Raw genomic sequence first — 16,052 nt, 5'->3', positions numbered from 1 at the left:
CTCAGGGTTTCTCATGCCCACTCCACAGTTTTAATAACTCCCATTCTTAGAATTTTTTGTTTGCTGCTATAATGTATGGAACAATAACGATCCTTGATTTTGTTCCAGGACTCTGGTTGACTATTTTTGTCCTAAGGCAATTACCTCCTTCCCTCAATCAGGGACTTGCAACTTGCCTTGATGATGCTGTACATGTATCATTATTCGAGTTCTTATAGATAGAGACTGTCAACGATCTCAGAGGACAGCCCTACTGAATAGCAGCAACTGATAAGCAAAGAAAAGGGTTTCAGATGAAACATGACTGTCACACCTTCTGACTCGATCCCGCTTCTGAGTACCATTGTTTATCTAAGACAGTTGTCCTCTAGCTTTGCAGTGCCATAGCCCTTTAATTAAGTTCCTCACATTGTGGTGAGCCCCATCCATAAAACTCCATGTTGTTACCTCACAACTGTAACTTTGCTATTGTTATGAATCATAATATGAATATCATTTCTTCCCATGATCTTAGGTGACCCTTGTGAAAAGCTTGATTGATCCCCCCCCCCAAAAGAAGTCATGACCCACAGGTTGAGAACCACTGAAGAAGCTTTTGGGTCTGGCAAAAATAATCAAGTGGTTAATTACTAACCCTCACTATACTTTAGTATTGTTAACACACACTGTAGATTGAAATACTGTAGACGATATTTCATGCCTATGATGGTCCGGAATGTGTATATCTTTTGCCCAGTATTAAAATTCAATATGGGCATTGTTGTGAGCATTTGTTATTTCACTAAGGTGACCCCCTTTTAGGTATTATTATAGTTAATGGGACTTATTTTAGACCTACATTGATAGATGTCGAAAACATAAGAGCCAGTCATACTTTTCAAGATTATTTGAACCCAAAATTATTATCTTTAAGGTTCCATGTGTGTGTTTGTGTTTGTGTGTGCGTGCGTGCGTGCATGTATGTGTGTGTGTGTGTGTGTGTGTGTGTGTGTGTGTGTGTGTGTGTGTTTCCCAAGCTATTTTGGAACTCACTTTTTAGTACTGACAGGCTCTGAATGTACAGAGATCTTACTTCTTATTCTTCAGTGCTGGGGTTGAAGGCACAGGATGAACTAAACGTAGCCTTCTACTGTTACTGAGATGTATCATGATAATTGAAATGATGGGTGGTACAATTCATGGTAGATACAACCAGCATCCTTTATCTTCTAACTTATCTCTGTCACCTTTTAGACTCTACCTGGATGAATTACTTAAAACTTTTGTGCCTCATCTCTCTTCTTCCTGTCAAAGGATAATCATAGGATGGCAATGAGGACAATATTTGTCAAAATAGTAGTTTATAATGAGTTACAATGTGCAAAGCACTTAAAACAGTGTTTGGCATATAGTTAGCACTATATACATTAGCAAATCTTATTGGGAGCTGGGTGCCTATTTTTAAATTGTTATTGCTTTTCTGTAAAGATATTGATATATAAATTTAGTCTGTGGCATTCTATCCAAGATTCTGCAATAGTTTATCTCACTCCTTTGAGCTGACCATCATCCTCAGATTTTTTTCAAGGACAGTACAGCTGTCTGTAGGCTTAACCCAAACCCGTTGGCTGTGCTGGCGGTTTCTAATGGATGGTCTTAAAAGCCAGAGCTTGTACCATCTTCTGACAAATGAGTCACCCCATTTGTTTTTGTGGATTACCTAGTCATTTTTCTGTTCAGTGAATGACGTTCACATTATGACCGATTCATTTGGAATTTGCCCTACATTAGTAACCATTGACCTATTGCTATGTTTTAATTTTTCTATAGTTTTCACATCCAGAGGCCAAACCACATAAAGCAATGGGGAAAGCCTATTGATCACAGTGCCTATTAGGCTGTTAAGCAGGTATTGCTAGCCTCTACCTCCTTTCTGTTTCAGTGCTATAGAGTGAGGTCTAATACTAGGTATTTCTATGAATGCTTTCAAAGCAGTGCCATTGTGTATGCCAGGGTTTTTTGAATATTTGAAAACTACTTATATGTCAAGAACCATGTCCCAGTCTTCCATACAGCACTCAGCATTGGTTAATGCCTCCACCTTAGAGTGGAAAAAACGAAGACAAGAGAACCATCTTTTCCTGGGTACAAAGAACCATAACTGCATATTTAAAAATTGATATGTGAAAATTTTAAATGTTCAGTAATTTGGTCAAGGTATGACCAGCTCAAAAGGGACAGGCGTTAAATTAGAATCCAGATATTCCAGTTTGAGCCTGTAGCTTTAACTCTCCCCCAGGTCACGGCTGAAGTGTCTCCTTCAGTATCCCAAGTCAGTCTGTGACAGTCACTTAGCATTGTCCTGCATCCCTCCTTTCGGGATTGGCAGCAGCATGGGAGAAACAGCAGCTGTGTTATGTTGGGGAGAGATGGCTCTGAGCCTGTCCAGGGTGAGGATAGACAAATTACCTGTAGGGAAGGAAGACGTTAATGTTTTACTGATCTCATGTAAATTCACTGTCTTCATAATGCTTATGCCTATAAAGTCAAATGCTTAAAATAATCTAGGGATAATTATGGAAGTCAGCTGAGTAATAAAAGTTTCGTGAAACCGAAGAAGACGGGGGCATTGGCTTATAATTAGAAATTAGTGAACTTGAGGAAATGTCAGTTCTTTCTCACCACTGCGTGCTTTGTATCCCCTTGATATATCTTCAAGTAATTAACATTTTGGTCGTGAATTTTTATTTACACAAAAGTACATTCTACAAATACAGAAAGCCACAGTTAATTGAGTGCTTGTTTTAGTCAATTTCTCAGCTTGTTTTTCTTTTAATGAAAGACCATTAATGACCATTTTCCAGTTATCCCCTGTGTTATTCAGAGGATTCCATCGAAAATCATACGAACCCATTCAACAGTGCACCCTTGCCAACTTTGTAATGGGCTTGGAACAAAGAAGTATATGTGCAGGCACGTGACAGATGGTAATTATGGGGCTGGGGCCATACACGCAGCAATAGATTCACTGCACTACATTTCTGGAGCCATTGTGTCATAACCTGACCAATCAGGTTGTGAGCACTGGAAATGTTTTGGTTAGATGAAGCTCAGGCAGTTAAAGGTCTGTCCTGAGAGAGACCTACAATCCATTCCCTCTTCTGCCTTCCTGCCTGCTGTCTATACAGTGATGACTCAATGACATAACCTCAGGAAATAAAATATGTACAATATTAAGTTATTATGCAACCCTCTACCCCTCCACTGTGCATATACCTCAGTCTCTTCAAGGCAGGAGCTAACAAGTACCTGAGGATAATAATAACAACAACAACAACAACAATAATAATAATAATAATAATAATAATATCATCATCATTATTATTATTAATATAAAATATTTCCCCACTTACAACTCCCCCCTCCAGCTTCTCATTCTACTTCTATCATCCCCTGCCATCAGGACTCTCCCCGATCCCTGATACCTCAAGTTTCTCAAGGATTAGGCACAGCTTCCCTCACTGAGGCCAGACCAAGCAATTCTCTGCTGCATATGTGTCAGGGGTCTCAGACCAACTTGTGTTTGCTCCTGGTAGGTGTCTAAGTGTCTGGGAGCTTTCAGGGGTCTTGGCTGGTTCAGACTGCTGGTTTTTCTATGATGTCACTCTCCAGCTCCTTCAGTTATTTCCCTAATTCAACCACAGGAGCCCCCAACTTTAGTCCATTGGTTAACTGTAAGTAGCGGCATTTGTCTCAGTCAGCTGCTGATAGGGCCTCTCAGAGGACAGTCATACTAGGCTCTGGTCTGTGAGCGCACCATAGCATCACTAATAGTGTTAGGCCTTGGTGTCTCCCCATCAGTTTGATCCCAATTGGGCTGGTCCAATATATGCAACCTCAGCGTCCGAGAAGTAGGCCTCCTGCCCCCACTGACCTCCTTCATTCACACAGGCCCCTCCTCTCACTAGTTCCTTCTGCACCTTTTGCTGTGAAATCATTAGTAGTGGATCCATGACTTTATCATCCTCATGACATACTCACCTGAGCAGCACCCCCTTCAAGAGGCCTTAAAACTACAGGACCCTTTAATTTCTAGCAATAATGGAAAGGAGCCACTGTTCTTATGGAATCAGCTAGAGATTTCCCACCATGCCTACAAACTCACCATTTTGTGCCACTGTTTCTACATTGACAAAAATATCCTAGGCAGATTTACTTTGTGGGAAAGACAAACAGTCTTCCGTATCTCTTCAATCAAAGGCAGAGTGCGCAGGAGTGTATCCCACCTTCTAATGGGTTCCTGGGGACATCAAGAAAGTGTCTTGATGTTGGATTGATGGTGTTTTTACCTGCTACATAGATCAAGTTATTATGTCGGAAATTAGGGGTACACCTCTTTCATCCATGAGTTGGTTCACTCAGCTTTTCCTTATCATTCCTGTTTTGTTTTGGTGCATTGAATAAAGGTAATGCATTTTTAAGCTATTGTAATGAAGAAGACAAGAGGTAGAAAAAAAAAGTGAATCATTAACGTTGGAATTGTCAGCCTGGATATGTGTCTTATCCTAGAAGATTCAGGAGAGATTTGTATCTAATAATGGGAACGGGAGCAGGAAGAAGCTGATAGTAGTATAGAGTGTGGATGACTGCTTTGAAGTCATTTCTCCAGCACTACATAAGCTGGGAAGCTTCTTTGGAGGTCTTATGTATCCACTTTCTTACAAGGGATGCTTTTGGTATTCACCAACATACCTCAGAGATAATTGTACCTCATAGGAATCTTACTGGAACGTCCCGCCCATTGCCGTACCACATACTCCACAATTTTATTAGCAAAACTCACCCCATAACAATTGCTATTTATGCTAATTTTCTAAAGCAGTACTTCAGTATAAGGCATTCGCTAGCAATGCCATGATGGAGTTTAAAAATCCAAACATGTATTTTGATAGTACTCCAGGGGTGGAGGCCTTAATCTTTGCTATTTGTTGGTTGGAGTCTTAGGGAAGCAAGACTTTACTAGTTGGTTAGGTCACTGGCACATCCGGTTATTAGTGAGTTGACTGGAAAAGCGATTGATTAGTGACAGCACAGGAAGTGTCTAGGGAGGAAGTCTCCTCCAGTCGCTCCTGGAAGAGAACAGGGCTTGTTGCTACCATCTCAGAATGCTGTGTCTTAAATGAATGACCTGGAATTTATGAAAAGACTGGTTTACTGTACACACAAGCATTAGCTACTGCCAATGTATTTCTTTTGTCTACATGTCCCTTGATAAGCATCTCGGAACTTTTTGCATTTACTGAAGAAAACTGGGTTGTGTGTCATTTTCAAGGTAACTGCAGGTACTTCCATCTGAAGAGGAAGTGTTCAAATTATCAACTAATGGAGTGGTCTTTAAAAGAAAACAAAACCCAATAATAAACTGGGTTAATTATAAGCCACCTACTATATACAAATATTAGTGATGTTTTGATTTGTCTTTCAACTAAAGATGTATTTGAGAAATGCTATATTAGGAACTAGGCTGTGCAAAATGAGCCTTCTACTCAGAGAACTTACAATCTTGAATGGAGAATAATACTCACAAGTAAGGGGTCTTTGTTGGTTTGTGAATTAGTTGCTTTTCTACTGTTCTGATAAACACCATGGCCAAAGCAACTTATAAAATGTTAAAAGGTCTTTTGCATCCTTGAAGCCCCCACCAGTGACACACTAGCCCTAACAAGCCCACACCGTGGAAACCTTCCTAAACAGTTTTACCAACTTGGCGACCAAGTATTCAAACATATGAGCCTAGGAAGGCTATTTTCATACATACTTCCTCAGTATTTGGGGGAGTTGAGGGCGATAGTGATGGCTTTGAGAGTAATTTTTTATCAAGGACATAATATGTGCATGAGCCTGGCTTCTATTACCCATTCAAGCATAAGAATTCTGTATTACTGACTAGTGGGTCAGAGGAAAAGAGTAAGCAGAAGCCATTTCTAGTAGCCATGAGCACCTTAGCTTGGTCTCAGGAATAGTGGAACAGGAGAGGTAAAAAATAATAAATCAATCAACTCAAAACCTCTGCTATCATCTTGCATAGCTCTTGCAAATGACATGAAAGAATTTTTGCTCATTGTTGAGATATTAACAAGTAAAGTAAAACATTATGTTGTGTCCGTAAGACTTTTCCTTCACAGATTGTAGTGAGCCCATCTTTCAAAAAAGAGATTTACTAAATAATTTGTACAGTTTTCTACCTCTATTACCTCATACTTCTCTGAATTATTCTATCTGAGAACCTTTGCTGAACCTGTTGGTAGGAGAGCTCGCTAATTTCCACTTTAGAGTGGTTTCTACATATCACTGGCCAGTCACCAACATGGGATAAACTTCAGTATTGAGAATTCTTGTGCTTATTGTCACTGGAAGTCATGTACAGTGCTGATTTAAATGATGTCTGATAGACCCATGGGCAGTACATATGAAATTCTCTGACCCAGGAGAAATGGCTGGCCAGTGGGATGAGACTGGTATGTGGCTGAATTTCCAGCAATACACCAGAAACATGATTACATAAAAGAATGTTATTTTTCTTACCTTTAATTTTATTTAGTTATGGGCTTTACAAGTTTAGTCTAGGTCTCAAAGGGCTAAAATGAATAGGGAGAGTTTTTATCCCTTCCTTATTCAGCTTCTAGGGCCTGCCTGCATTCCTTGGTTTATAGCCTAGTCCACTGTCTGGAAGTCCTGCAATAAATCCGCTCTGTGACTATGTTTTCTTCCATATGGCTCCATCTGATTACATCGGGGAGTATTTTGTTTGGGGCTCATTGGATTAGGTCTACCTGGGGAATTCTGATGTCTTGGTTCATCTCAGATTCTTTATGGTTAACCACATCTTCAGTGTTCATTTGGTGAATAAATAAATGTGTCCTCAATATCTAGGAAAAGAATTTGTCTGTCATTAGGTTGTTATTCTACCTATCACAGTCCCAGCTAGCTTCATAATCTTCCAAAATGGTACATTTCAAAAAGAGATGAAGTGTTCAGACAGGAAGTAGTCTTTCTGCTTTATCTAAAGCATACTGAGTTTATGTTGATAGTAACAGAGAGTACATTTGTTTAGTGCAGGAATAGGTAGATTGTTGTGCAGTATCTCATTAAGGTCAGTAGCAGGTCCATGCTAGCCAACAGTGATTTGTATCAGTTTCCATGGGAAAACGAAGTACCTTGCTTCCCTGTTCTTGGAATACATTTCAGTATCTTATATGCTGTAAATGTTCACATCATCATTTTATTCTTTCTCCTTGGATGGGTTTTGTCAGCCATGCAGGTCTTTACTACTAACAGTCTAAAGCCTTTCTGAATTTTTTGTTGGTTGCTACTAGTACATTTGATTACTGTAACAAAAGGTGTGGGGCTAAAAAAAATCTTGGAGGTTGAAATGCAAGCAATATAGCTCTGTTAACAGCACAGTCAAAGTATTTGTTCCTCCCCCTCTTACTTCGAGACAAATAGCATCATTGGGATAGCACTTTCAGGAGCGTAATGCCCATATGCATACATCGGAAGAAAGGGTTTGCCTCCAAGAGCATTCATTTCATGATTTACTTTCTTCACAAGATCCACCTTCTGAAGATCCCTATCTCAAGAGTATCACATTTACCAAACTTCCAATTTATGGACCATGGTAGTACTCACTAAGCCATAGGCAAACTGTATTGTTGACATTATGAGAAGTTGCCCTAGCGTTTGCCAACCGCCTGTAGCCATGACAAGGACAACCTGGTCGTGTGTTTCTCTTACAGTGCAGCCCACTTTGTTGTGTTTCCTGGAGCTGATGTACACTGACTGAGTCAGCATAAGACCTTCATATATTCAACCCAGGAATGTTAGCCATTTTCCCTGGGATTGTGAACATATTTAGGAAGTCTAATCATCACCTGTTTCCTGATGCCTTTAATGTAAGTGTAGGTGGTTAACTTGTATGCTCATCTAAGAATGACTTGTCATCCACATGGGCTGAAGAACAGAAATAGATGGAAAGATTCTTGTGATAGATTGTGGAAGAAAATATGTTAAGTCAGGTCCAATTACACTGTTGTGTTGCAGAGCAAAGCAGCTAAACAGGATGTTCAGTTGTAACTCTACAGAGGTGGGCTCAACCTCAAAAGAGAAGGTGTGAGTGTGGTGTGCCCTGCCTAAGTCTCTGCCTAGTGAGTCACTTGTGTGAAAATGTCTTGACACAGATAGAATCGTGGAGCCCACACTGTATCTGATCACAGAAATGTTACTGCATAATAGCAAGCTGGCTTTGATCTCCATGGGATTGCAGACTGGGGGATGAGGAGGGGTGCATTTTGAAAGGTCATCTCTACTACTGAGGAGAACACAGAGTATCGCTCCCCTGTATCTGGAAGCGTCTGTAGCAAGCATCGGAAATGAGCGCAATGAAGGAAACCTGCCGTTTGTTCTTCATGTGTGAATGGGAGGCTCTCCCTCCCCTCTGGAAGAGCTTAGCATCCTGAATACTTTCCCTTCTATGTTGTAGTTGATGATATCTCACGCCCACTGCTGTGTGAAGAGGAAGAACCTTCTATGCCTAGTTTCTATGTTACTGATGTGGCATAATGTTTTCTGGAAATGCCACACTATTTCAAATGTGACTCCTTTCTTAACTTGTGAAAAGAGTTGATAACAGTGAAATATGTCCCGTAAACAAAACCTAAGACACAGTCTTTTCAATGAGTGGTAGTTGAATTCATACCAAATCCCAGAAGTAGGAAGTCCCACAGTTTTCTAAGCTGCCTGAGGCCCTTGAGGGGCAGTGCCGGGGTGAAGCCTGCATCACCCACTTACTCTTGTTCCATTCCAGCACAACCAAGTCCAAGTTTTACATTCTGCGACTCACAATCAAACTCTGTGGTAACAGGATACTTTGCTTTTATTGAGTAAAACTGCATCCTACTTTTAAAGGTGATTCCTTTACTCTGTGGCTTTTTATGATATTAAATTCTTCCAGTCATATCTTGTTTCTGGAACTGCAACAGAAGTAACCCAAGGAATCATTTGTCTCTTTTTATGATGTACTTAGTGAAGACTGCTGGGCGGCAGACGGTTGTCCGATGGGGAGGGTACAACCACACAGGATGCAAAGTCTGTGTCCTTAAAGAGCTCATTTTCTTGCCAGGGAGGATTGAAACGCAGACAATTACATACTGAAGTCTAAGGAGATACTAGAGGGAAAATTGAAGGTAAAAGAGAGGCAGTTGGGTGCTCTGATGGTTGCTGTTTATCTTGGGGTTTCTGGGAAGAGACTTAGAATGATGTGGCATTGGAGACCCATCACCTAGGTTGTATTGAAACAAGCTATTAGACACATGTCAGAGAATGTTCCAGATAGGCACCCCCCCTCTCTCTTTCTCTCTCTTCGTTTTTCGTTATTTTGGGGGAATCAGAGAAGAAAAAGGATGGTATAGATGATAGCATGGGTTGGAACAGAAAGCAGTGTTGTTTGGCTGTTGCACACTGAGTCAAGAGGCTAAGAAATGGGCAGTGAGAGAGACAGCAGTTCCTGGTCATTGCACAGGGCTCGGGATGCTGGGTTTTAGAGGGAGCTGGAGAACATATCGGGCTTTGATGAGAAGTGGTCTAGTCCTTGCGGCCTCCTACTGGAGAATACGCAGCAGCAGGCAATGCCAGTCCAAAGTACCTAGTGAAAGCTGTCAGGACGCTAGCAATGGGGCAGGCTGTGGACAGGCAGATGCAAAGGTTTGCAAATCCGAGACTGATGGCCTAGTCGACAAGAAGGTAGGCAGACAGGGTAGATCTGAGAAGTGAACCGCTTACTGAGTCAGATGGGATGTGTGTAGTGAGCCACTTAGGAGGTGACAGCAGATAGAACGAGCAGGTATTTGGTTTCCACTTTTGGGATGCTTTCTTTTTGAAATTTATTTTAAAGTTTTATTTGTGGTGGGGTGGTGCATATGCATGTTTGTGTCTTGTGTGTGCACACATGCATGCGGACACCACAGGAGCATATTGGGTATCTTCCTGCATCTGTCTCTGCATTGTTTTACTTTACCAATGCGCATTTTTTGCTTGTGTGCTTGCGCTTGTTTCTGCACATCACATACCTGCCTGGTGCGCACAGAGTTCACGGGATTGCATTAGATCTTCTGAAACTGCAGTCTCTTTAATGCACCACTGTGTTGTAACTAGGATGCAACCTGGGGGCTCTGGAATTGCAGCAAGTGCTCTTAACCACTGAGCTGTCTCTTCAGCCCTTGTCAACATTATTTTTTGAGACAGGGCATGTCATTTAAACCTGAAGTTTCGTTTTTGCTAGAGCAGCAGGCTCAAGAACTCCTGCAATCCACTTGTCTTTTTTCCCCATGCTCAGATTTTGTGTGTGTGTTAAGGGGTCTGAATGCAGGTTTCTTGCTTTAAAAGTAACTTCTCGTATCCAATAAGCCGTCATCCTAACTTTGTTTCAATTTATCTTATTTTAGGAGAAAGTGAGAAAAGATGATCAAGAATTTGTCTTTTCATATGTTATATTTATACTGTTAGAATTCCAGTTTCAACTGAAAAGGGATATATTTGAGGCTCAGAGTCAGTCTCTCCTCTTGAAATCTGGTTTGGAGTCATCAAAACGAACTTTATAACTTTGCCACTTAATGACTCTCTAAGGTCTAAGACAATATTTTGATTCAGTGGAGAAAAACAGAAGAAATTGTGTCAGAGGCAAAGACACTGTGGGAGGAAGCCCCATGCACAGTCTATTTCAGAAGCTAGGAAGAACATAGCTGTAGAGGGCCTGGTCAGTCACTTGTCTTGTATGACCAAATGCATAAAGATCGAAATTTGAAGCACACAGTTTAGACCTTTGGTGGTGTTTACTATGGCACATTCTCCATGTTCTTCTGCTGTGTTTATTCCATTACATTGTTTTTGATTTGTCAGAGGAGCCCATGGCACTAAGTGGTCATTCAGTGAAGGTGGCCACAGTCTTGGAGCCCAGGGCAGGGCCCGGCTCCAGCTGTTGTCTGACTGTCTGGAACCTAATTAACTTTCCTCAGTTTTAGAAAATAGACTATATTCAGTAGACTGCCAGGTCTTGGTCATTTTGACATTTTAACCTCTGGGTTTTATGTTGTTGTTGTTTTTTTTTTTTTTTTTTTTTTTTTTTGGTTTACTTAATTTTGTTTTGTTTGTTTTTTTTTTTTTTTGTTTTGCTGTCTTACGTAATAGCTGAATAAAAACCTGTGTTTCCTAAAGAGCAAAAGTGGACTAGGAAAAAATCACAGGACTATGCAAATAGTTTGATTATATTCTGTCTACTGAATATATGGCCACGTTTATATCACTAGCAGTCCCTCTCTTTTGTAAACGCAGTGGAAGGAAGGTGTGCTTTTATTGTAAAACAATATTAAATAATGGTCTCAAACTATTGATAGGGAGATAGTATAAAGACAAGAAACCATGACATCTAAATTCTACATCTACTCTGTTCTACCCTTATCTACTTAGACCTTAGACCTATCCTTGCCTATGTCTGTGCCACAGTCTCCCAGATGCACCACAGGAGGTGAGGTAGTAATCGCAGCATCTCAGGCTCCCAGTGTAGCACATGGGAATGCTGGAGTGAGACACAGGAGTGGTGGCCTCTGATGGCATGTAGCCTGGTCTCCATCTTATGAGTGGCCCTCATCACAGTACAAGGCATCTCATTGTTCATGCATTCAGAATGTGTGATTCCATAAGCCTGCTCTATGATGGTGAAAACTGGGTCCTAAATGTGGCATCAGCTCTATATGTAACGTGGCTTCTTCAGTATCTCATTATGGTGTAAGAGGATCAGATGTGCACAAACTGTGGGAGCCTCTGGACCAAGGGGTCACTTGGACAGTTGGATGGTTATGACTTATGGATTGAGGTAGAGCCTCCAACTAGAGCATACAGCACATGTTCAGTAAGCCAAGCCTTTGAGAGAGTTATGTCTTCTTTTGATATTTTTACAATCATATATTTGGTTTTACCCAAAGCTGAATGACAAGGCCTCAGTTTAGTCCCACTGTAAAAACCCCTCTAGTTATATTTGCCAATGGTTGGTTATTCTTCTTCTATGTCAGTGCCAGGAAGAGTGGTATTTGTACTAAAGAAAAGGTCCCAACCATCATCCAGCTTCTCATTAGAGAAAAGAAAAACACCTCTCACACAAATCCACTTTAGAAAATATGAATGTGGCTCTGTTCTGCAAACCATTTTCTTCTTTGCCTGCTGGCTGTTCATAGCTCCTTTCATGACCTTTTCCTTCCAGGCCTTGAGACCTTTCTGTCTGCAGACCTGCTTGGTAAATAGCACCTCCCAAGGGCAAAGAGAAAGAGCCCTTGTTCTCTCTCTTGCAGCTAGACTTAGGTTCTGGTTCTACCACTCAAAGTGAGCGTACTTCATGTTTCTAGACCATGGTTTCCCTGATAAGCAAGACAGGAATGAGTGTGTATGTTTCCTTAGGAGGGCAGGGTTAGGGTGAGAATGCATGGAGGAAGTCTCATAGTCCCCCCAGTTACACTCAGTCCATGCAGGTCCCATGCCCTGATTGGACCAGGGACTTCTCTGAACTTTCCCTGGCTTATGGTACCACCAAAGTACTTTCCAAGTCACTAATGAGACAGGAAAAGGGGTCTGCAGTAATCACTGTGCAGCATTTCTAATTTACTAAGGTGACAGGTCTCATGGCATTCTGGGTCACACTGTGCTGTTGGGTGGCTTGTATATTCATTATACTTCTACGGCTTCATTGTCTTCTACTTAATGTACTATAGGAGTAGGCATCTAAAAGGGAATCCTGCAGACTTGCCTTCAAACTCCATCTCTGACATTAACCTACTGTTTGGCCTATGTCAGCTTCTTCATATTTCAATGGCATTCCTGTGCAGTTAGTTCTCTCCAGAGCTGTGTAGGTTACTCAGGACTATTTACTTAGGCTCAATGTACTAGATGTTCCAAAAAAGGAATCCAATTTCTTTTCTCTTCTCTTCCTCTTCTAGAGTAAAAAGTTATGGAAAAGTAACATTTATTTACCTAATGTAATTGTCATCTTGGAGGCTTACTGCTAAATAATTTCACTCTTTCTAACTCTTTCTGAACTCAGGCCAGCTGGTTCAACTCAGCTGTTCTGGCTCAAACTCCAAGCTGACTGATTCAATCTAGCTTCTCTCACTTTCTCACTGAATTGCTCTGCTTGGCCTCAAACTAACTGGCAATTTGTTCTAATCATCTGGCCCATTCTCATTCTCTGGCTTCAAATGCCTGTGCTGATCTGTACTAAACTTCATGTACTGAGACAAATACTGTTCTTCACTGTACTCACTGCCCTGAGCCCCACTGCACTCAATGTAGTTCACCACACTCCCTGCATTCATCACACTATACTCACTGCTACACAGTACTCCACTGCACTTATGGCACCCCGACTGCACAACACTAAATAGATTCACTGCTCTCACAGCACCCCACTGCACTCACTGCACCCCCCATAACACTGCAATTCACAGTACTCACTGCACTGAACCCCACTGTACTCACCTTGCTCTTGCTCACGGCACTCACTGCCCTGCACCCTGCTGCACTCACTGGAGTGCATTGATGTTCTGTAATGCACTCACTGCCCTGAACAGAACTTACTGATCCTCTCAGTTTCCTTGTACTGCTCTTAAATAGCTTTTCTCCTGAGAGTTGGGCATATCCTATTTCTGACTCATTCTATTAAATCTTTCTCTGATTCTTCACTTTGTCTTCCCCTCAATTAGCCATCACTGTTTAGGATTACAGGTGTGTACAAAAGGCGTGTCTATATTCTTAGTCAGGGAGATTTAAGAGGCTCGTCTGTATTTCAGAGGGGTCACACAGACCTACATCTTTGCAACAGCGTAGGTTCTCTACCTAGAGTATGTGGTTTCCACATAATGTTCAGTGTCCAGCTTTAAGGAGTAAGTTTCCTGCTTGATAGATATAATTCAAATATAATTTAACAAGTAATTGGAGTTTGCAAATTATTATTTACCTGTTGCCCCTGAAAGTCTCCTGGAAGATAAGGGCATTCTTATACATGTCTTGATGTGAAGAAACCAGTCAAGAGTTGAACTCATTTTTCCGTATATGCTTTATCAGTGCTGGGGAGCCTGGATTTTTGAGCAGGTTACTGTCTCAGACGTAAACCCTATTAGACCTGAAAGAACCCCAGTGTGTCAGTTTTTTAGGAAACCTCAATTTTCTTACCTGAAAATGAAGTAGAGCCTTCCACAGTTTCCCTGAGCCCATAAGAAAGTCTGCTTTCTGCCATTCTCTTAACACAATGTTTATTTCTCTGGGGTCTTAACCTGGCAGTTCAGCCATGTGGGCTGGAGTTAAAGACTGCATGTGTCCTTGTGGAGTCCATACTGGTTTTCTGTTCTACCTCTGTCAAATTCCAACTGCTTATGTCCTGTCCTATTGCTTCAAAGAGAATTGAGTAGAGACCGAATAAGTAGATACAGACATTTGAGAAGGCTACAGTTAGCTAAGAGTGTTCAAGCATTCGAGCATCATTCACTCTCTTGAGTGTCATCTGTGGTCACAAATGTCCATTCTTCCTCTGGGCTGAAGTTGTCAGTGAGATGCTACTTCATGTTCTTTCTTGAACTTCCACAGTGTGGAGTCCTTGTGGATAAAATTCTGTGATCAGTCCTTAGAGGAGCACACTCTGCCTTTCTTCATCAGTGCCAAGGAGGAAGGAAGACAGTTTTCTTACACAGAATAACAAACAGTATTCTGTGTGTGTTTCATAATGAGCTACCGATAGCAAAATAAAACTTCAGCTGAAGAATTGACAGCCTGGATCTGTAATCTGCCTGACCTGACAATTACAGGAACTTATTACCACGTCAGCCTGCCAGATGGATCTCCTTGAAATGTAACGTGCTACACTTCTGAATTCAACATGCACTTCCTTTTCCCCCCTTCGTGTTTGTTGAGTTTGGGAAAGAAGCAGTTTTACTTGAACTAAACCCACTCATTTCAAGTATGTTTAATGACAGCAATATGTGGCAGATAAAATAAAATCCTACGGCCTTGTTTGATGTTTGTTTTTAATTTCAGACCCTGGTAAAGGAATACAGACGAGATAAAACCATATGGCTCAAATGGAAGAGTTGAAAACAAATGATCTATTATCATAATTTAGCAGTTTCTCCCCCGGAGCGTTTGGGAGGTCAGAAGATCTGAGCAGTAGTCATAAAGGTTGTTGGAGTTTATGTGGTACTTGGCAGTGCACAGAGTAGGCTTCCGTTGCATGGCTGCAGTGGACTGAGCCATGTCAGGTCCTAATTCTGAGTGGCAGAGCTTACCTCATTGCTGTTGCAGTCAATTTAGTGATTCTTCACATGCTCTGTCAGGACCACTCATTGATCCCATATGTGATGTATTAGTCCACTTTGTGAACATCCTGGCTTTTTGCTTTATTAAAACATATGTTTGCATCATGACATATTCAATACTTTTTACATTAGAGCATTTGAGCACAGATGGAGAACAGAGAAGTCTTTTCCTCACACCTCACTGTTCCCACAAACTCTCCCCACCCAGGTAGTAATTAGTGACCCTTTGTAACAGATTAATATGTTCATAATAGACATAATAAAAATACCTTAGTATTATTAATTTTAGTATTAATTAGTTAATTAATTAAAATTAATATTAGTAATGATAATACATAGTTGAGTATGTAACTGAGTATTGCTATTATCTACATTCTGATTTACTCTTTCCCTTCTCTTTTTGTTAGTTAGAAGGGATCTGGATGTATGTTTTAACACTTACCCAGAACCTCTTAATACAAAGTTTAAAATCATTTAATGTATCATCTTTCTGTTGTCAGCTTCTCCTAGTTGTTATAGTGTGAAACCTCATTGCTTGCCTGTCTCTCTGGAACTGTGAATTTGCAGTTGGATTGTAGCATCATTAGCACACCACAGTCCTCAAGTTAGCTGAGGCTTGATGACTGCCCAGGCTTCTACTTGGCTGTGTGCTTCACAGTGTCTTGT

At 41.0% G+C, this 16,052-nt stretch overlaps 1 protein-coding gene across 1 annotated transcript in view; it reads left to right on the top strand.

Moving 5' to 3' along the window:
• Positions 1-16,052, top strand: part of LPP (LIM domain containing preferred translocation partner in lipoma) — a 555,231-nt gene that overhangs the window by 283,174 nt on the left and 256,005 nt on the right. The gene's annotated exons all lie outside the window — the stretch shown is intronic.

Source organism: Micromys minutus (assembly GCF_963924665.1).
Source record: "Micromys minutus genome assembly, chromosome: 7".
NCBI lineage: Eukaryota > Metazoa > Chordata > Mammalia > Rodentia > Muridae > Micromys > Micromys minutus.
Note: the sequence above shows the minus strand (reverse complement) of the source record. Positions and strands in the feature narration are given on the sequence as shown.